Here is a 14,777-nt window from a genome sequence, read left to right as displayed (position 1 = left end):
TACTGTGAGTTGGGGTCTGATGGTCATTTTACTGTGAGCGGGGCGCTGATGGTCTTCGAGTGGTTTCCACCTCTGAAGTCCCATTGAAATTAATAGGAGGCAGAAAAAACCTGCGGTGCTCGTTTGGTGTTCTTTTGTCTGCGGTTTTTGCATTCGCTTCAACGGCTTAAAAAAAATGTGGGCAAAAAACACAGCAAAAAAATAAGTCAAACAACGCTGTCAATTCAAAATCTGCCTCAAAATACCTAAAGGAATTTTGAGGCAGATTTTTAGTTTCTGTCTTACAAAAAAAAGCTGTGTGAACCTTAGAGTGTAGTGCTTGTTTTTAGCCATTTTTTGGTCGTTTTGTAAACAATTTTTGGTAGGGGTGCCCTGAGAATTTTTTTTCTTCCTGGGGTGCCTCGTTCCTGAAAAGGTTGGGAAACTCTGATGTAAGCAGTCATACACCCCTCCCCTTGCAGTAAAAAAACTCCTGAGTGCCAGAGCATGGGACCGACTGTTGAGTGCTTTATGAGAAGGTCTGAGCGTCTGACTCTTATGGCTCTGGGGGGTAGGAGTTAGCCCCCCTAGAGCCCTTAGCAGTCAGTCAGATGCTCTGACCCCCCTTTCTTGTATAATAACTACTGCAGGCTCTATGGGGTGGATTATACTGCAAGGAGGGTTCTGAGTATTTGACTGACTGCAGAGGGCTCTATGGGTGGGAAATAATTTTTGAGATGTACTTTTTTGTTTTTGTACATAACACACACTATATACAATTCACACTCACACCACACACTATATATTAAAACCACACACTAAATACACACACTACACGCACACACTATACACACACTTACACTATACTATATGCACTATACACACACACACACCACACATTATATAGAATTACATTGTACACACTACAGACACTATATAGACTTACATTATATACACCATACACACACTATATACAATTCACACTCACAACTCACACTATATATTCTAACCACACACATTATATACACACACACTTACATTATACACGCACACACTATACATTATGTACACTATACACACACATACTATATGCATTACACACACACACACACTTGCACTATATACACTATTGTAGCGTCCATGGCCGCGGGCAGCCAGGGTTTACTTACCCCCCGACAGCCGCAGCCATGGATCTGTGAGCACTGGCTCGCACCCCCTTCCTAGGAGACGCCAGCGCTCACTTCCGCTCCGGTCCACTGTGTCATCATCATCAACTACATATGATTTCATGGACTATAGGAAGGGCCCTGCCATTCTGATCCTTGCCTGAGCATTGTTAGTGTATCCCATGTCAGTCTTGCAAATGGTCCCTTAGTGTTTTCCCATTCCAGTTGTTACCCGTGCCCTGTTATCCCGTATCCTGTATCCCGTGCTGTGTTCTTGTTCCTGAGCCTATTAGTGTTGGAGTCGTGTCCTACTGCACCACGTCGTTTGCCACGTACAGTGTCTTCTGCCACGTCCAGTCTCGTCTGCCACGTCCAGTGTCGTGTGCCACGTCTAGTATTATCTGCCACGTCTGGCGCAACCTGCTGCACACACCAACTCACTGTCCCACCTCCAGTTCTTCTTCCAGAAGCTGTTGCTGTGCCACTTCCTGTTGCTTTTCCTGTTTGTTCCGGATCCACAGTTCCACTGTCTGTTCCTCCTCGCTATGACGGTAATCCCAGAGCCTGTAGAGCATTCATTAACCAATGCACGGTTCATTTTAGGCTGCGGGCTCATCTCTTCCCCTCCGAGGAGGCCAAAGTAGCGTTTATTATCTCCCTCCTCGCTGGAAAGGCCCTCGCATGTGCGAACCCAATCTTGGAACAACAGGGACCTGTATCCTCGGACCTAGCCTTGTTCCTGCATTCTTTTCGTGAAGTGGTCGAGGAGCCGGGCCGAACATCATCTGCCGCAGCCACTCTCTTGACCCTCAAGCAAGAAGGTTCCACAGTAGGGGAGTATGCTATTTTCCTTCTGTACCCTGGCAGCAGAGTTGGCATGGAACAATAAGGCACTGGTGGTGACCTTTTGGCAGGGACTGTCCTCACACATCAAGGACAAACTGGCAGCCCGCGACCTTCCTTCTACCTTGGATGCCCTCATCCTGTTAGCCACTCGGGTTTAAATGAGGATTCGGGAGTGCACTCACAAGGTTTGACAGGAGAGCCGGGGTCACAGACCAGCACCCTCAGTCCAGAGACCACTATTGCCTTCTCTAGTGCACTAGCTGAAGAACCCATGCAGGTCGACAGAGTCCAGTTGTCCAAACAGGAGAAGTAGCGCAGACGCTCCCCCGGATTATGTATGTATTGTGGCCTTAAGGGTCATTTTGTGTGCCAATGTCCACAGAAACCGGGAAACTCCAGCACCTAGGGTTGGTTGGAGAGGCAACTGTAGGTGGGACATCTCCAAACGTCAAAACCTCTTCCAAATTATCGATTCCTGTGGCCATCGTCTCCGGAGAGATGTCATATCCCTCCTCTGCCTATCTTGACTCCAAAGCAGCTGCTAATTTCATCCAACAGGATCTAGTGGATCGCTTACATCTGTACCCACTGTTCTTTTGGAGAGACCTCTAGCTGTTGCGTCAGTGAATGGTCTACCATTGCCCGATCTGATTGTGTTCATTATGGGACCATTGACACTACAAGTCGGAGCTCTTCACTTGGAACAGATCGCCTTCCTGGTATTACCCAAAGCTATCAATCCTATACTGCTGGGTCTGCCAGGGCTTTGCCTACACACTCCGGTTCTAGACTGGAGTTCCGGAGAGGTTCTTAAATGTGGTCCCAGATGCCATAGCCATTGCCTGTCACAAGTTCTTCCTGTTTTGCCCCCTTTGCCTCAGTCAGTTTCCGATCTACCTTCTCAGTATTCTAGTTTTGCGGATGTCTTCGAGAGGCGAGATGCTGTCTCCTCATCGGAATTATGACTGCCCCATTGAACTGGTTCCAAATGCTTCTCTTCCCCGTGGACGGGTATATCCTCTCTTCTTGCCAGAGACTCTATCCATGTCAGCCTATATCAAGGAGAATTTGGAGAGGGATTTCATACGAAAGTCTTCCTCCCCGGCCGGGGCCGGGTTCTTCTTCGTTAAAAAGAGAGACGGATCTCTTCGACCCTGATCACGGTCAAGAACAAATACCCATTGCCACTTATATCCGAACTATTCAACCGTATACAAGGAGCCAGGATTTTTTTCAAAATTAGACTTGCTTGGGGCTTATAATTTGATCCGAATCCGTCAAGGGGACGAGTGGAAGACGGTGTTCAACACCGGAGACAGGCACTACGAATACCAGGTGATGCCCTTCGGACTGTGTAACACTCCCGCAGTCTTTCAGGAATTCGTCAATGATATCTTCGGAGATCTCCTCTATGTCTGTGTTGTAGTTTATCTCGATGATATTTTGATTTTCACCCCAGATCCGACGACTTATCGGCATGTCTGTCAGGTTCTGCTGTGATTAAGGAAAAACCAAGTTGGAGAAATACGTCTTTGAAAAGAAGTCTTTGACCTTCCTGGGCTACATCATCTCGGATCAAGGTCTCAAGATGGATCCTGAGAAACTAAAGTCTGTCCTAGAATGGCCACGTCCTCAAGGCCTGAGGGCCATACAGTATTTTCTGGGATTCGCCAATTTCTACCGGCAGTTTATCCAAAACTTCTCATCATTGACTGCCCCCATCTCTACTCTTACCAAGAAGGGTGTGGACTCCAGAAGCAGAATCTTATTTGCCTCAAGAACGCATTCACTTCAGCCTCTAACCTCCATCATCCTGACGTGTCCATCTGTCACGTCCAGTGTCGTCTGCCACATCTAGTATTATCTGCCACGTCTGGCGCAACCTACTGCACCCACCTCCATCCATTCTGAGGCCTCGGCCACTGTCTGGGCTAGTTCAGGTACCCGTGTGTTACGAACTGCTATAGACCGTGACTAGGCCAGCTGCCTCTCTGCTACGGTGGAGCGGCCTAGTGGGTACACATACCCTGTAGACCTACATTATACACATGAAAAACTCTATACACACAGCAGACACTGTATAGACTTACACTATATACACACTATAAACACACCACACACTATATAGACTTACATTATACACACTATAAACACTATACACAGACTATTTACACACACACTTACAGTATACACACACACTATATACACACACTATACATTATGTACACTATACACACATACTATATGCATTATACACACACTTACACTATATACACTATATAAACTTGCATTATACACACTACAAAACTCTATACACACAGCACACACTATATAAACTTACACTATAAACACAGCACACACTACATAGACTTATATTATGTTTGCTAAATACAAACCACACAGCAGTTGCAGCAGTCGCAAATGTGACCGGGCCTTGAAGTCAAAGGGGGCCACGGCCCGCCGCACCACATCTATAAAAAGTTACTATAGTAACTGGGGTCGATGTCATAAAATACACAAGTCCCTGTTACTATAGTAATGACACTACTTACCCTCCTCCTTCCCGAGCGCAGCGGAAGTCCTGACATCTTCTTACGTCATGACGTCACAACACTGTGCACGGCGCCGAACAGGAGGGTAAGTGTAATATTACTGTCTGCTTGTGGTAGGCTTAAATACAGGGTCTAACAGACAGTATCACACATGGACCCTGTATCTAAGCCTACCACATTGTAGGCTTAGATACATGGCCATGTTTGATACTGTCTGATGGGCCCTGTATCTAAGCCTACCACATAGTAGGCTTATTTACAGGGCCCCAGAAGACAGTAATCTTATACAATATAATATTACTATCTGCTGGGGCCCTGTATCTAAGCCTAAGATGTAGTAGGCTTAGCCACAGGGCCCAGCAGACAGGATCACACATGGTGTGATCCTGTCTGCTGGGTCCTGTATCTAAGTCTACCACATGGTAGGCTTAGATACAAAGGTTAATGTGTGATCGTTTCTGATGGGCCCTGTATCTAAGCCTACCATATAGTATAAGATTACGGTCTGCTGGAGCCCTGTATCTAAGCTTACCTTGTGGTAGGCTTAGATACAAGGTCTGACAGTCATTATCACACATGGACCCTGTATCTAAGCCTACGACATGTGCTACTAATGGGATTTTTTTGTGTGTTTGTGTTTTTTTACAGGTTCGAATGTTGCACTACATCGGATTCGAGGACTACTTCTATGACGGCTTTTTTACTTTCAATAAAATAGTTAACGAGGATTGTGTGTTTTTTTTTATTCCAATAAAATATATTTTTTTATGTCTTTGTATTTTTTTTTATTAGTACCGCCTTAGTAATGGCTGCTGGCTGATTGACAGCGTTCATTACTGAGGCAGGGCTTAATGTTATCTGGTGAAAAGGCTAACACTAACACCCATTATTACTCCGGTACCCACGCCCACCAGGGGTGCTGGCAAGAGTCAGTTACGATCCAGTACCCGACCATCTGTAGTGATGGTCGGGTACAGGGGCGGCTGCAGGCTGGTATTATTAGGCTGGGAAAGCCCAAAAACAGTGGCCCTTGCGATAATGCTAGGCTGCTGCTGCTTTATTATATCTTGCTGGTTATGAAAAATGGGGTTGACCCATCTTTTTAAATTAATAAATAATTGGAAAAAACGAGGTGGTGTCTCTCCCCCATTTTTGATAACCAGCCAGATACAACGTAGCAGCAGCAGCCTAGAATTACCAGGGTGTGAACTGTCCACTGTTTTTGGGCTTTCCCAGCCTAATAATACTAGCCTGCGGGCGCTCCGGTGCCTTTCATCCATATCCTGTGTAATCTGCCACGTCTGCTGTCATCGGCCACGTCTGGTGTGATCTGCCATGTCTGGTGTCATTTGCCACGTCTGGTATCATCTGCCACGTCATGTGTCATCTGCCACGCAAAGCATCTGCTACATCTCGTGTGTCTGGAATCTCATACTGGAATCTCATACTCTTGTGCTTAGACTTTCCATTGACTGTTATTTGGTCAGCTGCCACTCAGATACGGCAGAGCGGCTTCGTGGGTCCACATACCCCAGAACCGTGACACCCTAAGAGTCAATATTACAGACTCATAGGCACTCCAAGTACCACTGTTTTGTGCCTTCATGAGGCACTGTGTTCTCCCCTAGAAAAGATGCTTATAGAGAAGAAAGACCCTGTAATACTTCATTTCTTATGAAAAAAAACGGAGAGAAAAAAAACTTTGTATGTCTCCATATGAAATTGCAAGTAGAATGTCAAGGTCTGCAAGCACATTCGGAGTCTAGTGGCTGAAACGGTCTTCAAGGGGAGTGATAATAGCCAGAGTTAGGTGCAGGTTCGGTACACAGATAAGAGGCAACAGTTTATGGCGTAAAGCAGAGATGTGGTCAGGAAACAATCCAAGATCAGTACACAGATAAACAAGAACACTATGTAGTGTAAAGGCCCTTTTACACCGGCCGACACTCGGCAGGTGCAGCGAGCGCCGATTAACGAGACATTGTTGATCGATGCTTGCTTGATCCTGTCACATGGCGCTATGGATGGGGACGAGCATCGTTAGTCCGATCGCCCCAATAGCTTTCCCCATACAGTATAATGCCCTTATAGCTGTCCCATACAGTATAATGCCCCCTTAGCCTCCACCATACAGTATAATGCCCCCTTAGCTGCCACCATACAGTATAATGCCCCCACAGCTGCCTCATATAGTATAATGCCCCTATAGATTCCCCATACAGTATAATGCTCCCATAGCTGCCCCCATACAATATAATGCCCCCTTAGCTGCCCAAATGTCATATAATGCCGCCTCAAATGCCCCTATACAGTATAATACCCCCTTAGCCTTCCCTAGTGCCAGTGTCCACATATAAAATGCCAGTTCGCAAGTAGATAGGGCCCACAGTGCCCATGTAGATAGCACCACCGTGTCCCCTGTAGATAGTTCCCCTATATAGTGCCACAGTGCACATGTAGATAGTGCCACAACCCCACTAGGAGAGACAGAGCATAGGGGGATTCCATTCCTAGAGGGAACCCCTGATGTCACTATGCATATATGGACAGTGATGTCAGGGGCTACCCCTGGAGTGGTGCCAGTATAATGCCAAATAGCTGCCCCCACACAGTATAATGCCCTTTGGCTGCCACCTTACAGTATAATGCCCCCATAGCTGCCACCATACAGTACAATGCACCCCATAGATGCACCCATACAGTATAAAGCCCACACAGATGCCCCTAAACAGTATAATGCCCACACAGATTCTCCCATGCAGTATAATGCCCACACAGATGCCCCCATACAGTATAATGCCCACATAGATGCCCCCATGCAGTATAATACCCAAACAAATTCCCCCACACAGCATAATGACCCATAGCTGCTCCCATACAGCATAATGCCCCCTTTGATGCCCCCATACAGTTTAATGCCCCATAACTGCCCCATACAGTAGAATGCCCCCACAGCTACTCCATACAGCATAATGCCCCCATACAGTATAATGCACCCTTAGCTGCCACCATACAGTATAATACCCCCTTAGCTGCCACCATACAGTATAATGCTGCCTTAGATGCCCCATAAAGTATAATGCCCCCTTAGCTGCCCCTAGTGCCAGTGCTCACATATATAGTGCCACAGTGCCAATGTAAATAGTGCCAACAGTGCCTATGCAGATAGCGACACAGTGTCCCTGTAGATAGTTCCCCTATATAGTGCCACAGTGCCCATGTAGATAGTGCCACATCCCCTTGAAGATAGCGCCACCGCCTGTAGATAGCGCTACCTCCCCCCCCTGTAGATAGCGCCATTGGGAATCCCCAGCCGGAGCATAGGCGGATTCCACTCCTAGAGGAATATACACATATGAAGAGGATGAAACCCCAGCACACAGTAGCAGAGGATATATATATATTACCTGCTACTAAGCTACATTCTCCCGTCTTACTTTATATGTAGAAGAAGACGCGGCGTGTGACTGCAGTGTAAGCGACAGTGACAAAGGCCGTGGATCGGCCGAAATGTCCTATCAAGTCGCTTACTACTATACTATTGCCATTTATGTCGCAATAAAACTAGAATATTTTGCATCTTGATCCTTTTGTACTTTTGTGTGTGCTGGGGTTTCATCCTCTTCATATTGCGGGATTTCGTCCCTACCCTACTAGCACCACACCAACCAATTGAGGAGTGCATCCCAATATTTATTCTTAATATACACATATGGACAGTGACGTCAGGGGCTACTCCTGGAGCTGAATGAGCGTTGCCGATGCTCTGGCCGGGGATTCCGCTCAAGGAGGAGCCCCTGATGTCACTGTCTATATATGGACAGTGACTTCAGGGGTTCACTCTAGGAGTGGAATCCCCAGCAATGCTCTGGCAGGGGATTCCGCACCAGGAGTAGCCCATGGCGTCACTGTCCGGAATTGGATAGTGACGTCAAGGGCTTCCCTGGGCACAGCGCTTAAAGTAGAGCTGTGCCCGGGGAGTCCTCAACGAGCAGAGGAGCTCCCTTTGCTTCTCCGCTCTGAACTAATGCTGAAGCAGGGAGCTGACAGTTCCCTGCTTCAGCATTGGTTTCAACTGTTTCTGCGTGCTGGGGACATACCCCCGGCCGCCTGGGGCAGCGGGACATCGCCCGGAACCGGGGATAGTCCCGCTGAATCCAGGATGGTTGGGAGATATGTCAGCATGTCAGTAGAAGTGTTGTATAGAGGTTCAGATAACACCAGATACAGGGGGGGGGGGGGGTTTGCACGGATAGGGGCCCAATCCGATAATAAGTATAAAAAGAATATCCGGCACACCAATTTGAAATAAAGGTAATTTAGATTTTTTTGATTTTTTTAATGCCAGTGGCAGAGTGCGACGTTTCGGTCTAAGCGCACTGAGCCGTGCTGGGTATACTGCATGGACAAGCGCTTTGTAATGTTATAGCGGCTGGCCGATGTGTCATGGCTTAGACCGAAACGTTGCACTTTATAAAATTTTAAAATAAAAATTACCTTTATTTCAAATTGGTTTGCTGGATACTCTTTTTATACTCATTGTCAGGAGAAGTGGACTGATGAATTTGAGTAAGAGTAGGGTCACACAGCATATGTTTGAGGCAAAAAATACGAGGCTGATTTCAAGAGAAAACTGCCTCACAATCGAATCAACGCATTTTTGGTATGTGCAAGTGTTTTTGAATTGAAAGTATCAATGGAAAATTGAACAAATTCACCTTGTAAGAAGTAATATGTCACTACAAAGCGTATCTTTACAATGCATTAACTATCTCAGCAGCATAAAAAGTAAGCCCCATATGAACTACACAGTGTATTTCCTACTAAAATCAATGGAAAGCTGTTTGCAGGCATGTCTTAAGTGTAGTATGGAGCGCAATACAAGCGTTTTACCAAATCGTAAAGAGCGTTCCAAAATACCCCCGGAAAATAAGCTGTGTGAACGTGCCCTTAGAATAAGGAGCACAGTCAGTTATCTATAGGAGCTGCAATGACTCTACAGCAGCAAAATGGTAGAAAATGTTTAATGAAGTTTATTTATAAAGTTACCTAATTTTGCATTTAGAAAGCAAATGAACAATAAAAAAATAAAATAATCAGTGCAAAGGTACTTACATCTGGCTGATTTGGCATCATGTTTAATGAGCTGTTTGAGAGGCTGCATGGAATATTTTAATATAGTGTTACCATCTATATTAATTTGACATAATAAAAGCATATTAGGGAATTGCATATAGCTTAGTTATCTTATATCTTATATAAACAAGAGACTTAAAGGATCGCATCACAGAACAGGCCTCTTAACATTAGGGCATGTGATAAATACCGTCATCTCTCAGACTCTCAGGTTTCATTCACATGTGCCAATTGCCACTATTTTCCAAAATCATGCCACAAGATGCAGAAGTTTTGTGAAACTACTGCATTTTTGCTGCAGTTTGGCAAAAATCGCGGCAAACCAGGCATGTTAAATAATGAGTCCGTTGTTTAATAATAGGTAATAGTAAGAAAACTAAATTTGAGAGATCAGGCCTTGTTACTCAGTCATACAGACAGGCTAAAAGGGTAAATGGCTCAAATTTATACATACTTACTGGCTCTTCTGGTCACACCTGCCAAGGAAGGAAAAATGGTAGCTGGGAACCATTGGGCTTGGTTTGGTGGCTGGTGGTGGAGAAGGGGGGTTTTTCTTCTTAAACCGTGCTGTGATGTTTCATGTTAGGAAGTAAAGTAAATCTGCAGCTATAACATCTGCAATATAACCATGCAATGACTACACTGATAAAGCCTTGGTAATGCATTATTTCGTAATCAACATACTGTATAAGAATAATAATTAAATCTGTATTTTTTATCACAGAGAAACTTCCTTTCCAAATGGAATTCAATTTCCTTAATCCTGTTTCTGGTTTCACCAGTCTTACAGCTACTTGGAGTGCAGGCGTGTTCAGCTTAAGGTTCTGTGAATCTTCTGATAAACACAGCACCCAGGATATTTGGGAAAAAAAATGCAGTTTACTGGAGGCTTATATTCTAAAACAAATAGCATTACTGTATACAGTATAAATGTAAAGGCTCTTTAATAATGCATGCAGATTATATTATTTAATCGGTTATGTGTTCTTGATATCTTTCCGTATCAATCACTCTCAGAGGATGGTCTTGGAAGTCTCCATCAAGACTGACAGGGTACTGACTATAGCTAGTATTAAAAACAAGACCCTAGCACTTAATGTTTATTTCTTATCCAAAGATTAAATCAACAAAAAGTGGCATTGAGGCGGTATAGCAACCATATTTTAGATAATAGCACTTCCTTACCCTTACAAGAACCACTAAATGAGCTAGTCAACCTGTATATAGGTCTAATTCATTCCCATGCACGACAAATGAAGAATTCACCCTAAAAGGAGCAGACTGTCAGTATTGCAATTCCCTACATGTTTCAGACGACATTGTTGCGTCAGTATCATCAGGAGATTGCAAAGAAACAAGTGGAATAAATGGTAGGTGCAAATCTGCTCTGACTACAATACTAAACAAGCACAAAGAGATAGCAGTACCCATCAAACGCTAAGATGTATTGAAACACAGAACAAATGGTTTATATTAAATAGCATTCCTGCTATATTTACTATGCTTAAAATGTGTGGTTCTTAGCGCACATTTTGTCCAAATTGTCTGAGCCCGCCTGACACGACAAGGCAGAGGCGTAGCTAGGAACTCCAGCCCCTGGGGCAAAGATTCAGTTTGGCGCACCCCCCAACCTCTTTCCCGACATCTCCTTCCCCCTCGCCATGCTTGTTTTCCCTAACAATCAATGAGGTGTCATTTATTTTCCACATTTTTTTTTATGTAACTCGTGCATAAAGCCATTTGTACATTTTACAAGCAAGATAGTTCTATATACTACACCAGAACCAAGCTCATTACATATATACAACACCAGAACCAAGCTCATTACATATATACAGCACCAGAACAAAGCTCATTACATATATACAGCACCAGAACCAAGTTCATTACATATATACTACACCAGAACCAAGCTCATTACATATGTACAACATCAGAATCAAGCTCATTACATATATACAACACCAGAACCAAGCTCAGTACATATATACAGCACCAGAACAAAGATCAGTACATATATACAGCTCCAGAAACAAGATCAGTACATATATACAGCACCAGAGCAAAGCTCAGTACATATATACAGCCCCAGAACCAAGCTCAGTACATATATACAGTACCAGAACCAAGCTCAGTACATATATATAGTGCCAGAACAAAGCCCAATACATAAATACAACACCAGCACACATACAGCTCAATTTAGTGCAACCCCTGCAGTATAGGTTTGCACAAAATTGTATACAGCTCCCAGCATGGCCAAAACAATCGTAAGGATATGCTGGGAGTTGCTGTTTCACAAAAAAAATCATACCACACATCATCTCACTGCAGATCATACAGTGACTACATTACTGATTAGAGGCAGAATAAACATTTACATTAAGTGACCCACCAGAGACGATCTGAGATTCTAGTTGTTCTTTTTCTCTTTTTTTTCCTCTATCCGGTCCAGACCTCTATGACGACTTCTCCCGGCCACAGGCCATTTATGCAGTTTGCAACTCAGATGTCTTCAGCTTCTCACTGTTCAAACATTTCTGCACCTATAAACACAGATAAAGTTATCATGGTGCCAGACACTGTGCACCTAAATATAATAGCACCATACACTGCACCTCTAATTATGATAGAACCATATACTGTCCCTGATTATAATAACACCATACACTGTGTCCCACACACACACACACACACACACACACACCGTGCCCCTCATATAGCCCCCTGTAGATAGTGCCCCACATACAGCCCCCTGTAGATAGTGTCCCACATATAGCCACCCCTATAGATAGTGCCCACATATAACCACTCCTGTAGATAGTGCCCCACATATAGCCCCTTCTGAAAATAGTGCCCTACATATAGCCCCCTGTAGATAGTGCCCCACATATAGCCCCCCTGTAGATAGTGCTCCACATATATCCCACCCCTGTATATAGTGTCCAACATATATCCCATCCCTGTATATAGTGCCCTACATATATCTCCCCCTATAAATAGTGCTCCACATATAGCCCACACCTGTATATAGTGCCTCACATATAGCTCTACCTATAGTGCTCTATATATAGCCTACCCCTGTCTATAGCCCCCTGGTAGATATAGCCCACCCCTGTATATAGTGTTCAACATATAGCCCACCCCTGCAGATAGTGCCCTGCATATATCTCCCCCTTTAAATAGTGCTGCACATATAGCCCACCTCTGTATATAGTGTCTCACATATAGCTCCCCTATAGTGCTCCACATATAGCCCTCCCATGTATATAGCCCATCCCTGTATATAGTACCTCACATATAGCTCCCCCTATAGCGCTCCACATATAGCCCCCCGTTGTACATAGAACCGACCTCTATATATAGCCCCCTGTAGTTAGAACCAACCTCTGTATATAGCCCCCCTTGTAGATAGAGCCGACCTCTGTAGATAGAGCCCCCCCTGAAGATAATGCCACTCACATTTTTATTAGGATAAAAAAAAAGGAGTGTACGACTAAAATGGAGGCAGTCATCATGGTCGGCTTTAGTGGTGGTGGCATGTGTGGTGGCACAGGGGTTTTCTAACAGTCCTGCTGAAGAGGGCGCCCCAGGGGCACCTCAGAGGCATTTGTGACAAACAGAAATTGAATTATTAATTGTATAGCGCTGTTATTAAATTACACATGGAGCTGTTATTTGGTGACTGTATGTTGGTATTACTTGACCACTATATAGTGGTATTTACTTAGGCATTGTGTGGCACTGCTGCTTAGACAATGTATAAAGCATTGGACTTGGGCTACTTGGGCCCACCAGAGGATATGATTCTGAGGTCCCACCTCCCATCTATATAGAACATGTATGGATGCAGCCATCTTTATCTTGACTTTGATAACTTGCTGCAGCGTGATATCACACAATAAAAGCCCTTGAAAAGTCATTGAAAAAGTCAAGATAAAGTATCTCACAACTGTGTATTGATCTAATAGGTAATTTGTGAATCATCCCATAAGAAACAGGCCCTAGTGGCAAGTGATTAGCTCCAAATGTAGTTGTCTTCTGCTGGACCTTTAACACTTACCTGTAATGTTTGGATCGGCTGCGTATCACAGCTGACACCGGGACTAATGGCCAGGAACAGAGATCGCGCTGCTCCTTGCCGTTTAACCCCTTAGATGCTGCGATCTAAGACATTGCAGCCTCTAAGACAGCTCATTGCCCCACCGCGATGCGATCGGGGGTTGCTGATGGTTATCATGGCAGCCCAGGAGCCTAATGAAGGCCCCCAGGACTGCCTTTCTTTATCTCCTGTTAAGTCCTGCCTCTGGCAGGGCTTAAAAGGAGCCTGTAAAAAATGACAATATGCTGCAATATGTTAGTATTGAAGTGTATTGCACCAGCGATCTAACGATTGCTCGTTCAAGTCCCCTAGGGGGACTAATAAAATGTGTAATAAAAAGTTTAATAAAGTTTTTAGTAGTGTAAAAGAAATAATATATAAAAAGTTGAGACAAACACCCTTTTCCCATTTTCCTCTAAAGCACTGTTAAAATAAAAAAAATAAACAAAATTGGTATCGCCGCGTCCGTAAAAGTCAGAACTATTACAATATACCATTATTTAACCCGCACGGTGAACACCATTTTTAAATAATTAAAATGCCAGAATCGCTGTTTTTTTTGGACACTTTATATCCCACAAAAAACTGAAATAAAAAAAAGTATTCAAAAAGTCTCATGTTGCCCAAAATAGAAACTACAGCTTGCCCCGCAAAAAATAAGCCCTCAAACCGCTTAATCGCCGAAAAAATAAAAAGTTATGGCTCTCAGAATCCGGCGACAAAACACAAATTTTATTTTTAACAATTAGTTTCTTCCTTGTAAAAGTAGTAAAACATAAAAAACTATATAAATTTGGTATCGCCATATCTGTATTGACCATTACAATAAAGTTCACATTCTATTTTTACCGTGTAGTAAAAGCCGTTAAAACGAAACCCCTCAAAAGATTAAGGAATTGCTGTTTTTTTTCCTATTCCACCATAAAGATTTTTTTTCCAGTTTTCTAGTATTATATTTATATAATAACTGGTGCCGTGGAAAACTTTAACTCGTCT

Source organism: Rhinoderma darwinii, chromosome 1 (genome assembly GCF_050947455.1).
Source record: "Rhinoderma darwinii isolate aRhiDar2 chromosome 1, aRhiDar2.hap1, whole genome shotgun sequence".
NCBI lineage: Eukaryota > Metazoa > Chordata > Amphibia > Anura > Rhinodermatidae > Rhinoderma > Rhinoderma darwinii.
Note: the sequence above shows the minus strand (reverse complement) of the source record.